The sequence below is a fragment of the Tachypleus tridentatus genome, chromosome 9 (genome assembly GCF_004210375.1).
Source record: "Tachypleus tridentatus isolate NWPU-2018 chromosome 9, ASM421037v1, whole genome shotgun sequence".
NCBI lineage: Eukaryota > Metazoa > Arthropoda > Merostomata > Xiphosura > Limulidae > Tachypleus > Tachypleus tridentatus.
In genome coordinates this window covers 36,126,642-36,139,752 of record NC_134833.1, presented here as the reverse complement: position 1 = coordinate 36,139,752, position 13,111 = coordinate 36,126,642, and the positions used below count along the sequence as shown (strand labels likewise).

Below are 13,111 nucleotides of genomic sequence, written 5' to 3'. Positions count from 1 at the left end.
AATCTGATGAAAAACATTTACTGTAAGTAACAGAGGTAAACAAGACAGCTTATTAAACATAAGAAAGATATTATTGTAGTATAGCATAACAATTTACTGTATTCATTTATATAGAGATTTATTTGAATAGCAGAATCTTAATGAAAGTGAAAGTATTTCCCTTGACAAAATGTTTATTATTAAGCATACTAAATACTCAGGTAATTTCACAATCATGTTGTGTACTAATTCACTGTCTTCTTGCCCCTAAACAGTCATTTTGAACAATAATATCTTAATGGAAGTAAAAGTATTTGACTAGACAATCTGTTTTTTGTTAACTCAAATAATATCACATTAATGTAGTATATTACTCCATTGTCTTCTAGCTCATATATATAGGTAATTCTGAACAATAATATATTACTGGATTTAGAAGTATCTGCCTGAACAATGTGTTTATTATTAGTCGTATTTAAAAGCTAGAGTACCTCCTTTTAGTGTGAAGCACTAATCCACTGCCTTCACTTACGTGCCATTCAGTTGAACGGCATTGTCTTACTCAGTGGTTCCCAACCTTTTTTATGCCCCGCACCCCTAAAAAATTTTAATATGTTCTCGCACCCCTCACAGTAATTTTTGAATATATAGGACAGTACCCTTAATATAAACAACAACAAAAAAAAAAAATTGAAATGTTATCTCGCATTCCCTGGAACTCTATCTCGCACCCTCAAGGGGTGCGAGCACCCCTGGTTGGGAATCACTGGTCTTACTAGAAATAAAACAAGTTGGTTGGGCAACATGTTTATTGAAAATGTTCCAGAATTGTCTCAGCCTAGTTTAGCGTACTAATCCACAGTCTTCATTTATGTAGTCATTCGTTTTAACACTCCTACGAAAAGTGGGGCCTAATAGGCCCCAGAGCAACTTGAAAGGTTATTAATATTAGGCTAATAATTTTGTATTTAAATGAAATTGCCATTTAAATAGGTCCCACTTTTCGTAGGAGTGTTAAATAACAAGATTTACTTGATGTCAAAGAGTTTTTCTTTCATTTTATGCATTAATATTTCTATTATTAGCTGTCGTAATGTTATTTAGTGGAACTGATTCCCAGGAATTAATTTTGTAACATATATCTAATAACTTTCATTTTTATGGCTCATATTAATTATGTTTATACTGGTTGACTTTTGCGGGTGTTTACTTATAATGCGTGATGCTTTGACCAGCAGTAAACTTACTTCATAATTTTGTTGTTTATACTATTCATGTTCTTAATATAACGGAATATAAATAAACTTATGGTCTGTAGTCATTTATGTGGATATTTAAAGAACTTGGAAAACGAAAAGAGTTAAAATCACAACTATTTTAAGAAATATTCTACTTAATTGTAATTTTGTAGTTTCTCTACAGCTCAGACCTAAATATATAAAAAAACCTCATGTTAATAAAAGAAAAATAAATAAAACACAGAAGACTGACACAATGATGATGTATTAGATTATCTATAGGTGTTTGTAGTTGTCTAGTGATTAATTTTTAAGATATAAGCTAGTTTAAATCGGGTGTTCCGTACTTTTAAACAGCCACATGTCTTTAGATATTTATAAATAAATGAAAGGCTGTGTTTAACAATTTGTGTTAATAATTTATGTGAATTAATATTACGACTACATTTTTGAACATTGCACGTATATACCTAGAATATTTAAACATTTCAATGATAATTCTTAAGAACTCGGCAATTTTATGAATTATTGTGGCAAAATAACTTGGAGAAATCGCTTTTTGTCCTAGCTTCACAGGAGCAGATAATAACAATGAAACATAATTTTACCAATACTAACATTTATCTTGATGAATGAAGCTCTTTCAAACAGTTGGAGTTACTTATAATTAAAAACAAAACTATATAAGAACATTTTACACTATCACAATATCAGTCCACGTCTTCACTAATGATGTGCATCTATAGGTTTGATTTTGAAACTTAACCTTACATTTTCCAAGTAATTATTACTACCGAAACAAATATTTTTACAACTACGCTTGAATAATTGTTTTATTGTATACTTTTGAAATAATTTTATGTTATGTGTTTGGCTGTTTAATCAGAGATGATTATATTTAGACAAAAAGACAAAAGTAAGAAAAAAAGTTAAACGGCAAAATACGCATCATGTTAAACGTTAAGACTTCATCTTCATATGTTTTGGAGTTACTAGTCTGGCTCTAATAAACTGTCTCGCTAAATGTTTAGTAATATAAACACAAATTTCAGTAAGTCAATTTTCTAATGCCTGTTTCTCTTAAACATTGAAAAACGGTAACTTTTTTCTTCATCAATACATTAATTTGGATTTAAAGATTGAAAGCGTACAAAATATAAGTATCGATGGCCATTAGCAATCACATTTTAATCCAAAATATACTTCCTGTTCACTGATAAGGCTTCACTGTTTTCAACTTTTTAAATTTCTTTGATGTATAAGAGGGTTATAACCAACATCTTTAAAATAATACGATCACAGGAGAAAAAAAACGTTTCTAAAAATAAGTTAAAAAATTCTTCTTTTAGAGAGTTATTTACTGAATAGTATAGAAATTGAAGAACTGTCCGGTAGATGATTATATTCTATTGTTTGTTTCCGCAACTAAAACTTGACCAGTTAATCGGAAAACATTTATATATTTCTATGATTTGTTTTTGTTTGTATTGTTGAATTTCGCGCATAGCTACTTATAGGTTATCTGCGCTAATCGTGCTGTAATTATGAAATGATAGAATAAAAAGAACGTAGCTAGTCAATACCACTCACCGCAAAGTACTGGAATATTCTTTAAAAAAATAAGGGGACAACAGGATTCGATCCTACGACCCGCAGAGTGTTAGTTAAATGCCCTAAGAACTAAGCAATGTCAGGTGAGAAATTTTTGGTTTCTCCCAAATATCTAGTCATCAAAACTTCTTAATGTGACATCCTTAAAACTCTGCCTCTTAAAGTCAATTAATTAATTTTCATTCAGTGTTTTCACTGAAGCGTCTGTATGAGTGAGAAACCACGCGCTGACATTTTTGTTCTTTGTGAAATAAATAACATAACTAAAGTGGAGCTACTTATACTTTAGGATTAAGTAAAACAACATCGAGTTTTGATGTTTTAAAATTCAAATCAGGTTTAGTTCAGTCTTCCCCGGACTCTCTCAAACTCTTAGTAGCTGCTTGTTCTGAGCTCTGTTGACCCGAAGAACTTTTATTTCTAATAACAACGTTACATTTTATCCAGTACTGTCGCACAATACTCGAGGTTTTTCAGGTTTCTTAATAAGAAGTGAGTAGTTTTGTACAAGGGGATAAACACGTGGTTATAAGATTCATACAAATCTTCACACAGTACGTACTTATAAATTTATTGATAACAAGTGACAATTGTTTTTAAGACCGAAATATCTAAAACAAAACAAAGGCTTGTCTTACATTACTGAATTATCATTGTCTTTTTCATTATTAATATATTTCGGAAAGCAACTGGTAGAAATTAAACTTATGATCACTAAATATTTGTATATAGGTTTCTCTTTGTTCCGCTATTAATGTAGTTATTACCGTGTTTATATTCTGACAAACAGCTGATTGCTGATTGATAATTTTATTTAAAATCATTTATAAGTCCTAGCAGTTTGTATTTGTAATTTAGATTTTATGATCTATTATCATAATCTAATGATTTAACTAAAAACGAAAATGTGCGTTTTAATTCTTGTCTTCGAAAATACAATTTTCTCGTTGATTGTCGATTGTTGATCACAGAGAGAAAGTGTTAATACCTGGCAAACATATATATATATATTTATATTTGGTATGAATAATATCATGTATATAGATACATTGCGCGCATGTAAAGCTCAGTATAGAATGTATATAGATGTTTGGGTTTATGAAAGGTAAAGTTTTATAACGGTTCAATTTAACTGATGAAGTATGTTAATAGAGGTTATGTAAATTGTAAAAGTTTTTCATACAATGGTTTTCGGATTTACTTGTTAGGTTGAAATTCATGTTTATTTTAGAATTAGTTTATTCAATGTTCTTATAAATTATAACCAGAAAATAAACAAATGGAACAGATCTGAGAATGCTATCGAGTATTAACATCACTGCAATTTTTGTCATATCATGAATTGTATAATTTACGCTAAATTATAAACTTTAAATTATTGCACAGGCTTCTAAGTTAATTTCATGTACCTTTGAATACTTTGTATTCAATGTATTAATACCACTTTATATAAATACAACTGTAGAAAAATATATTACTTTTTAAGTTTTCTTTTGATTTGCAGGGTATATCATCAGCAACCCGTTGTTTTTCAAATCAATTAGAAACTGTAATACAGTTCTTTAGTCTAGACTCTAAAGTACGGTTTTTTCGTTTACTGCTTGTATACATACGTTTATGCATAAGTAAGTGTGTGAAATAAACATTTTATTAACCCCCACAAGTTTATGTTCATAAAATTATTTTTAATATTTTTTTGAATTTCATTAAGAAAAAAACACACGATAGTAACATTATTTAAATGAAACAGTGAGATAGCAAGAATTAGTTAAAGTAGTTCTCTGAAAAAAAACTAGAATTATAAAGCAATAATTCATAATCTTTAAATAGAATTTATCCAGGTGTTTAGAGAGAAAAAAAAGGTTTTCCATAAACTACTGTTGACGTAAACACTTCCATCTTCTCCGGACACTAAATGGCAAATTTAGTACATATTTTTCTTTTGTGTAAACACTTCAAGTTTCCTGAACTTGAAATTTCGTTTTCTTCATGTTTATCTATTTCTTCAATAACCTTTTGCATGTAATAGAAGTTTTGAAATGATTTAGTAGTGAGTTGCAATGAAGTGTTGTTTTGTTTGATATTCGCGCAAAGTTACACAAGGGCTATTTCCGCTAGCCGTCCCTAATTTAGCAGTGTAAGACTAGACGGAAGGCAGGTAGTTATCACCACCCACCACCAACTCTTGGGTTACCCTTTTACCAGCGGCTGAAAAGGCGAGCATGTTTGGTGCGACGGGGATTCGAACCCGCGACCCTCGCACTACGAATTTAGTGCCTTAACCACCGGGCAGAGTTACAATGGAAAGAATATCTCCGACACATTCCGATAGACATACCAGTACGTAAAACTGAATCTGGTGTAAGATATCAGATAAAATCATGTCTTGTCTATTCAACCTTTAGTCCTTTGTTTCGTGAAAACTTAAAAACAAACTCCTTTTGATTTTTCACATGAACAGTTTGTGTTAGTTTAGAAACAGTAAAAATGCCAGATTCACTCATAGACTATACTACAATTATTCAGAGGGAAGATAATATCCAAACCACTAAATAAAACAATTGCTATAGAAAGAGAGTAAACTGCGAATATATTACAAAATATACATTAAATGTTTTGATAGAGAAAAAGAAATCGCTTTAAAATATGTACAGAGCATTGAACCGAAATGAGTAGTGACACCAAAGTTTAAATTTCTTCAAATTTCATTGACCTTCTTGCCCAAGTCTTAGAAGGGAAGATATATTATAATAGAAACTGAACGTTTTTGTTAATTAAATATATTTTGCACTCTATATCCACCGGGGGAAATCGAATTCCTAGTCTCAGTCCAAAACTACACAACATGATGTCTGCACTCTATATCCACCACGGGAAATCGAATTCCTAGTCTCAGTCCAAAACTACACAACGTGATGTCTGCACTTTATATCCACCGCGGGAAATCGAATTCCTAGTCTTAGTCCAAAACTACACAACATGATGTCTGCACTCTATATCCACCGCGGAAATCGAATTTCTAGTCTTAGTCCAAAGCGTTCGTGACCTTATCACTGATGCACCAAGCTAAAAGGAAGTTTTGTAAAACAGAAGCTCACAGAATAAGTAATCAGACAGAAAATAATAATTACAGGTCATGTGAAGCATTGAGACAATATATTTTATGGATAAATTTCTGAAACATTGCTGTTAAATTTCCTGATGAATAAATGGTTTTCCAAACCAATTTTGAACATTTCTGAAACATATTTTGTTCTTTTTTTACCCAGATATCTAAAGAAACCAAGAGATACGATTTGCTTCTAATGTTTCACTTTTTGCACTTCTTTGGTCTTCATTGTTTAAATAAATAGCAGTTTTCGCTCCTAACATACTTTCACAACTACCCCATTGCTATTTGCGCATTATATATTCACTGTGAATTGTAATAACACGATCAACATAATTAAAAGTCTTAGTGAACTCAATGAAAACTGTGGTGTTATTCCAACACTTCTCTTGCATCTGACGAACAACAAAAATCATGTTGGTTTCCCATGGGATGGCCTGAAATTAAATTAAGATTTCGGAAGGATATCCTAAGCAAGAGAAAAAAAAGGTTATTTCGGCGTGATGTCGAGTCTCACAGAATGGCTTTACTCTTTCTTGGAACTAGTAATGATGTTGGTATGTCTCAATTCCTTTTAAATCATTCATTTATTTCAGATTTAAAGAAAAATATTTTAGCATCAGTTCCTTATGACACGCCGAGAACATTTTTGTAGGAATGTTATCTGATTCAGTAGTCTTGTTGTTCTTAACTTTCATAATGGTACAAAAAACTTCTTCCAGAGTGGAATTCCTTGGATTACCAAGGAATTGTTTTTACAGCGCTGAGGGATGAAATTGGCGGTGGCATCTGACACAGTTGACTCACAGTGGAGGAGTATTATGAACTGCTCTTTTCATTTAGCTTAGTGGTTACATTATATTCCGGGAATGTCGTGTCATCTTGTGTCCGCAGAGGAGTAAGGGCGTGAGAAGCTTGGCCATAAATGATTTGTACTGCTTCTAGGAAGCTGCGCATTGTATTGGTCATCAGCATTATGCTGGGTCTTCTTTGATTTGTTTTGCTACCCCTTTTTTGATTTCTCAGATTACTGTCTTGTGTGTTTATCAAAGTGCAAATGTTTCATGTCACAAAGAGTCTCAGCATGTTATTGTCTTTTATTTTATTTTTTTCGACCACACGGAAAGTGATCCAGCTGGACGTGGCTATTCAACTCAGAGAAAAAGACAATCTAGTTTGGGGAACCTTTTGTAGTCCCTTTCTTATGTGAATGGGTGAGGAAAGACGATCTTTAATAGCACGATAATAGCTACTAAACATTCCTGATGTCTTATTCCAAGTGAAAGATGACGATATAACTACCTCTGCATTCACGCATATTCGTGGCTAAAGAGTGCCAGATTCACTAGTTCTGTCTGTCACTACTCCATCCATTGCGTCTGGGTTTTGCAGTTAGTACCAAAAGAGATATTAATTTCCTATGGTAAAAGCTTGCACATGATTTCTTCTCACCTGGTTTTTTATACAGCAGCTGCACGATCTTTACAAGATGAGGATCTGAATTCTGTGATCAGAACAATCCAAGACAATGAGAAATCTACATTCTTGCTACAGTCTGTTCTTCTTCATGACCAATGCGATCATACACAGTTTTCCTGTTTGATAAACCATTTAGGACTTAGAAAAGGGGATTAGAGGATGGAAACTAGGGCTATTGATCGTCTAAAACTTTCCCCAAGCCTATTCGTTTCCGGTTGCCCTAACAAGAGTGTGAGACTCCAAACGACAGATCATTGAGGACCTTAGAAACTATTAGACCTCTTCACCATGATACATTTAATGTGATTTACCAGTAGACGAGGAGTAGAAACAGAAAATTATTTTTGTTTTTTTGCACACCAAAGATTCGTTTGGAAATCCGTAAGGAGTTGTATAACACAGGTTAAACTGTATCAAAGCATGATTTTTACATTTATTATCAATACTTATCTTATTACAAATGTTTGAAGTTTCAATAAATAAAATCTAATTTCCAGAAAGACAAATGCAGCATGCACACGTAATGATATAAATAATCATATCTTCTATGTACTAATATTATCCACAAAAAGATTGGTGAACTCACTGTTATGCCTACATTCCTGAAAATTGTGACATGTTTTTTATTTTGGAATTACAGTCATTTGGTATTTTTTTTAGGTATTTGAATACATTAACGTGGACAGGAAGCTAAATGTTCTTCAAAACAGCCTTCACCCCAGTGGCATAGTGGTACGTCTGTGGACTTATAATGATAAAACCGGGTTTCGATACCCATGGTGAGCAGACCACAGATAGCCCTTTGTGCAACTTTGTGCTTAATATCAAACAACAACATCTATAAAAACTTCAAGTTCAGAAAATATTATATAAAGAACAAACTGAACATATAAATCAAAGGATTTTTGTTTATTTGTTTTTGAATATCGCACAAAGCTACACAAGGGCTATCTGTGCTAGCCGTCCCTAATTTAGCAGTGTAAGACTAAATGGAAGGCAGCTGGTCATCACCACCAACCGCCAACTCTTGGAATACCCTCTTCTCAACGAATAGTAGGATTGACTTTTACATTCTAACGAACCTATGGCTATAAGGTCGAGCATGTTTGGTGTGACGGAGATTCGAGCCCGCGACTTTCAGATTACAAGTGGAGCGCTATAATCACTTGGTCATACCGGACCATAAATCAAAAGAAAAACAATAAAATAAAAGTGAAGAAATGAAACTACTAAGGTGATCAGCTTCTTACTTTATGATTTATTCTTGACTGCAAAGGTGGGAAAGGTTTTCCAAACACATTCTCACAGGCAACATTAAACTATCAAGTTAAACAAAGTGGTATTTGTGTGGTATCTCATGTCAAACACTGTCAAAAGTAAATATCCAAGAGAAATAAGCTCAAGTGATAAAACTAATACAAGTAATTGCATTATTTGAGAAAGGACACAGACACAGAACAAGTCTACACGACATTGTATTACCGTATGTAACCGTTACCTTTGCAAGAAGATTAATAATTTTTTGCAGCATTTCAACATTCAGTTTACAAAGATGACATTAACTAAATGAGTAATACCTTCATTAAAATTTATATAACTTATTTGAATACATCTTACAAAAGACATATTATAAGCTAGTTACAGGAAAGTGAAATTAACTATTATTTAAACTTTGACCTTTTCATGAAGCACATGAAAACATTTTCACATTTCACCGATGACCATAATTCCTACATTCTCCATGTGTAGTTTTGCTGTTTGATGACTGACTATAAGTATTTCTTTTTCATTAGTTACAGTTTTGGTAGTAAAAAAAATATTTATTTAAAGAAGTACGAAATTCTATTCGCTGATGCTGCGTACTTGAGAAAATCACACCAATGATCAAAAAATCGTACCTATTTAAATAAATATTATTTCTTCGTGTAGGAGTTCTAGATTGTAATGCGAATTATTTCTATAAAGGAAAAAATACTAGAGTTAAAGTAGACCAGGGGTGGGCATCTTATATTTCATAGTGGCCACAACTTTGGCTAATGAAAATAACATTGCCCACCCAATTCAAAAAAAAAAAAAAAAATAAATAAATAAAAAAATTGAAAGATGTTAGTTTAATCAAAATAATTGCATTTAAACTAACTTTCAACGTAAAAATTGATGGGGGTTTTCATCAACAAGTTTCGTGAAATTTGGCTTAATATCTATGCTCAATGAGCATCTTAGCTCTGCCTCTAACTTTATGTCAGTAAGCCAAAATCTGTATCTAGACTTGACAAAATCTAACGTAGAAAATATTGGATTTCGCATCCATGTGGATCCAAACATGGAAATTAATTTTGAAATTGTTATCTTTACATTTAAAAGACTCTCATATATCAGAAAAGTGAGCCACATCTCTCTAATAGAACATTTTTGTTTACTTTTTATGTATCCTACATTTTGCAGTGTAAGCATCTCGTCTTCAAATCCACACTTATCTAAAGACAGAAAAGAAGTAATTTCCTTACTAAAATTTCCTAAGTAAAATTGAAATGGATCGTGCAAAAATTCAAATATCAATTTCAAATTTTTAAATTCGGAGAAACGTGATTCAAACTTGGATAACAGAGCTTCCACTTCTGATATAATTCACAATTTTTACAACAATGTCCATCAAATCGTTTAATTCATCACTTTTAGATATCTGAGCACATAACTTTTCCTGATACAAAATGCAGTGAAAAGATGGCAGCGTGGACTTTACATTATTTTCAATTAAATGCTGCTTCAAAAGACAAACAAATCCTAATTTCGTCTCAGCCAGTTTTAAAATCCAGATTGAATTTTTTTGACATTTCAAGAAATGTTTCAAAGATGTTTTTTCCCACATGTTCGATCCCGTAATCCTCAAAGGCCAAGCATTTCTTCCCTCACTTGAAAATCTTTAGTTACATATCGAACCCAAAATATCAACTGTGTGGTGTCACTAACATCTGTTGACCCATCTAATGTTAAAAAAAATATACAAACAGTCTTTTAGGTGTTCAATTGCCCCCCGCTAGTACAGCGGTATGTCTCCGGATTTACAACGCTAAAATCAGCGGTTCGATTCTTCTCGGTGGGCTGAGCAGATAGCCCGATGTGGCTTTGCTATAAGAAAAACCCACACACAGTTGTTCAATCAACTGATTTTATATGTATTTCGCTAACTCTAGCATTTTGCGGACAATTATTCTTCGACTTAATTGGAAATTATTTACCTTTTGAAGAATATTATCTTTTATTTTTGAATCATAATTCTCCAACAGAGTTTCAATGACCATAATTAATACTTTTTCACTCGTTTAGCATCAAAAAATGATTTATTTTTTTAAGATATAATCCAAGCTACTTTATAGTTAGCTTACTTAACTAGTTCTGTCGATGGTAAAAATCTTTTTAGGCCTCCCTTTTGTTCATGTAGTTGTGCTTTCAGATAGCTAATTTCATTCATACGATTTTTACTAACAACTGGGCCCCGGCTTGGCCAGGTGGGGTGAGGCGTGCAACTCGTAATTTGAGGGTCGCGGGTTTGTATCCCCGTCTCACCAAACATGCTCGCCTTTTCAGCCGTGGGGACGTTATAATGTGACGGTCAATCCCACTATTCGTCGGTAAAAGAGTAGCCCTAGAGTTGACGGTGGGTGGTGATGACTGGCTGCCTTCCCTCTTGTCTTACACTGCTAAATTAGGGACGGCTAGCGCAGATAGCCCTCTAGTAGTTTTGTGTGAAATTAAACAACAAACTATCAAATGGAAGTTTTACATCAAATTTGTTGTGAAAATTGTTAATGTATTGCTTAAGGTTGTATACGTTAATATTTCTAAAAAACTTTGTTACACAAAAGACACACTGGGTTATTATTTACTTCAATCACTACAAATTTCAATTCACAACTTTCATCAAATTCTCTTTTCGGTATTAATATCAGAATTAATTAAATCGTCTTTATTTTCTGAGTGTTCACCACCATCTGGATTATTTCGTTTTCAAATTATTCACTTATCCATATTATGGGATTAAAAACAAAATATATTTAAACACTTGAAAGTTGCACAACAAAAATATGTTTATAAGCACCTGGAAAACAACGCACACTCGATAACAAACATTTAAACCAGACTAACGTTACAAAATAGGGAAGTCTGTGGCAGTGATGAAACGCGTGACATTAGCGATGACGTGAGACAGTGCAGTTGCTGATTACCAAATTTACGATAACAAATAAATGATGGAAAGAGTTGATTCTTACACTCGAGCTGACCACAACTGTGCTACCCACTAGCCATGGAGTTGTTCACCCCTGAAGTAGACAGTGATGAGTCAGATGATACGTTAAGTGTATAACCGCCATTAGTAATTTGATGGTAATAGCTAACAATGACAAGGAAGCACATGCATCCTGTGAAGAATAGAGTAATTGTTCGGTGCAAGCAACTTTTTTTTTTTCATTCTGGAATAGATGTTTACACACCAACACAGATTCTCTTTTCTCATTGAAATTTCTCAAGCTTTCAATAAAAGTGCCATAATTTTACTCACTTTGTTTTTTTATTGTATCTGGTATTCAATAAATATAATTTAACGCTGTCATACGTTGTGTACAGTCTCTGTTTTTGTAAAATTGAGACAAAGTAAGATAATTCAAGTTTACTCCATATTACACTTCATGGATGAATCTTCAGTTATTGCGCAGATCCTACCTTATTGTTTCTTTACTTAATGATCTTCTGGTAAAACAGAATCAAGATTTCGTACTTAATTTCCACAACTGACTCAGTTGATAGTATCATCTCATGACCTTTATTATTTCACAATATTGTTTGGCTGTAACATACATACGTTGTGAGTTCGGCTAACAATGAATATTACAGAGGCCGATCATTTTAACACTGATGATTTTTCACTGCAATATCTCCTTGAGCAGAATAGACAGCACATATTATACAGAACAAACAAACAAGGCAAACAGTACAAGGTAGGATCATTGACTTTCTGAACCACGTGATTTGCACAGAAATAGACTAAATGGAAAAAGTTAAACAGTTCTGTATTACAAAAGCAGATAGAAAACATATGATATACATGTATTATAAACCCTCAACCTTATCATCACGAGGGTATTTTGTAAAGGTAATTTATAGTGTGACCTACTGTTGAATATTTATTCCTGACTTATTAAGTGGTCCAATTATTATTTTTCACAAGGTGGAATAGAAACGTAGTCGTCGTATAGACAGGTTGTAGGTGGAATCCTACCTGGAAGTCTATAATCAGCAAAGATTGTAATTTAGAGAAATATATCAATCTTATTGTGATGAATACTTGTATTTTACTTTTTCTTACTTTAGTTTTCCATGTATATTTCGATTTCCCTCGGTGGACTCAACAGATAGCCTAATGTGGTTTTGCTACATGAAAACACACACACACACTGTATATAGAAGTAGACCATTTTTTCTGTATATTTTAAAGATAATTTTCACTTAACTTGAAGGATAAGCGAATCTTTGTTAATAATCACATGAAGACTAAATTACAAGTAAACGGAACAGTAGTTACAAATATGTTGTTATCATTATTCCACTAAAAAAGTGTTCGCACTTTCAAAGTTACATGATGTAAAGGGCATTGTAAAATCACAGCAATAAATGAAAAGTTTAACCCCCTCATTTT

The 13,111-nt window shown here is 32.6% G+C and overlaps 1 protein-coding gene across 1 annotated transcript in view; it reads left to right on the top strand.

The window, feature by feature from the left end:
- Positions 1-8,702, top strand: part of LOC143225056 (uncharacterized) — a 54,717-nt gene extending 46,015 nt beyond the window's left edge. The window contains exon 10 of the mRNA XM_076453752.1: positions 8,077-8,702. The gene's annotated coding sequence lies outside the window, so the exon portion shown is untranslated. The remainder of the gene's footprint in view (positions 1-8,076) is intronic.
- The last annotated feature ends 4,409 nt before the right edge of the window (positions 8,703-13,111 follow it).